This window comes from Carex rostrata, chromosome 10, assembly GCF_964058835.1.
Source record: "Carex rostrata chromosome 10, lpCarRost1.2, whole genome shotgun sequence".
NCBI classification, from domain to species: domain Eukaryota; kingdom Viridiplantae; phylum Streptophyta; class Magnoliopsida; order Poales; family Cyperaceae; genus Carex; species Carex rostrata.
Window position 1 is genome coordinate 822,501 of NC_135927.1, and position 2,500 is coordinate 825,000.

Consider the following 2,500-nt stretch of genomic DNA (forward strand, 5'->3'; position numbering starts at 1 on the left):
TAGCGGCTTCCGCTTGCCGCTGGACTGTTTTCGGGCCCTTTTTCACCGACCCTTGGCCGTATCCGCTTAGTTTTCCCCAACGCATGGCCGCATCCGCTTAGTTTTCCCCCGCTGAACTGTTTTCGGGTCACTTTTGCCCAACGTTAGCCGCTTCCGCTTGCCGCTGGGCTGTTTTCGGGCCATTTTTCCCCAACACTTGGCCGTATCCGCTTAGTTTTCCCCAACGCGTGGCCGCATCCGCTTAGTTTTCCCCCGCTGAACTGTTTTCGGGTCAGTTTTGCCCAACGTTAGCCGCTTCCGCTTGCCGCTGGACTGTTTTCGGGCCAATTTCCACCGACTCTTGGCCGTATCCGCTTAGTTTTCCCCAACGCGTGGCCGCATCCGCTTAGTTTTCCCCCGCTGAACTGTTTTCGGGTCAGTTTTGCCCAACGTTAGCCGCTTCCGCTTGCCGCTGGGCTGTTTTCGGGCCAATTTCCACCGACACTTGGCCGCATCCGCTTAGTTTTCCCCAACGCGTGGCCGCATCCGCTTAGTTTTCCCCCGCTGAACTGTTTTCGGGTCAGTTTTGCCCAACGTTAGCCGCTTCCGCTTGCCGCTGGACTGTTTTCGGGCCAATTTCCACCGACTCTGGGCCGGATCCGCTTAGTTTTCCCCAACGCTTGGCTGCATCCGCTTAATTTTCCCCAGCTGAACTGTTTTCGGGTCACTTTGTCCCAACGTTAGCCGTTTCCGGTTGCCGCTGGACTGTTTTCGGGCCATTTTCCACCGACTCTTGGCCGTATCCGCTTGGTTTTGCCCAACGCTTGGCTGCTTCCGCTTAATTTCCCCCAGCTGAACTGTTTTCGGGTCACTTTTGCCCAACGTTAGCCGTTTCCGCTTGCCGCTGGACTGTTTTCGGGCCATTTTTCACCGTCACTTGGTCGTATCCGCTTAGTTTTCGCCAACAATTGGCTGCATCCGCTTAATTTTCCAAGCTATACTTCTTTCGGGTCAGTTTTGCCCAACGTTAGCCGCTTCCGCTTGCCGCTGGGCTGTTTTCGGGCCATTTTCCACCCACGCTGGCACCGACGGGGCCATGTACACCCACGCGCGTGTACATGAGGGGGCACCCATTTTTGAAAACCTTGCCCCCCTATAGGGGAATATGCATTTTGAGGCTCTAGCCACGCCCAGGGTTACCACCCCCTGAAAATCCCCCAAGTCAAAATCACCCATGTAAAATATTCAAAAAAATCACAAAAAATCACAAAAAATTTATAAAATCAAATAAATTCAAAAAAAAAAAAAAAATTTCAAAAATTCAAAAAAAATTCAAAAAATTCAAAAAAATTCAAAAAATTCAAAAAAAAAAAAAAGTCCAAAAACCCAAAAAAACTTCAAAAATTTCAAAAATTCAAAAAAATTTCAAAAAAAATTTCAAAAATTTGCCCCGCTGAACTGTTTTCGGGCCAGTTTTGCCCAACGTTAGCCGCTTCCGCTTGCCGCGGGACTGTTTTCGGGCCAATTTCCACCGACTCTTGGCCGTATCCGCTTAGTTTTCCCCAACGCGTGGCCGCATCCGCTTAGTTTTCCCCCGCTGAACTGTTTTCGGGTCACTTTTGCCCAACGTTAGCCGCTTCCGCTTGCCGCTGGGCTGTTTTCGGGCCAATTTCCACCGACACTTGGCCGCATCCGCTTAGTTTTCCCCCGCTTAACTGTTTTCGGGTCACTTTTCCCCAACGTTAGCCGCTTCCGCTTGCCGCTGGGCTGTTTTCGGGCCATTTTTCCCCAACACTTGGCCGTATCCGCTTAGTTTTCCCCAACGCGTGGCCGCATCCGCTTAGTTTTCCCCCGCTGAACTGTTTTCGGGTCACTTTTGCCCAACGTTAGCCGCTTCCGCTTGCCGCTGGACTGTTTTCGGGCCAATTTCCACCGACTCTGGGCCGGATCCGCTTTGTTTTCCCCAACGCGTGGCCGCATCCGCTTAGTTTTCCCCCGCTTAACTGTTTTCGGGTCACTTTTCCCCAACGTTAGCCGCTTCCGCTTGCCGCTGGGCTGTTTTCGGGCCAATTTCCACCGACTCTTGGCCGGATCCTCTTAATTTTCCCCAGCTGAACTGTTTTCGGGTCATTTTAGCCCGACGGGGGCACCGACGGGACTGTTTTCGGGCCATTTTGCACCGACGCTTGGCCGCATGCGCTTAGTTTTGGGGCCATTTTTCACTGACGGCTGGCCGCATCCGCTTAGTTGCCCCCGCTTGGCTGATTTTTGCGCCGTTTTTTTTGTTGAACTTCAGGTTTCAAACTTCCAATTTTTTTCCAAACTGCAGATTTCATATTTTATATTTTTTATAAATTTGAACTTTTTCAAAATATCAAAAAAGTATTACAATATCCATAATTTGGATCGCGTACAATCCGGAAGTTTGAGAAATGGTCCACACCGGGTGTGAACCATCCAATCCGAAAAAAGTGGGAATTTTTACAAGCCGGAAAAACTGGCGTTTCAATGGCTCTTTGGA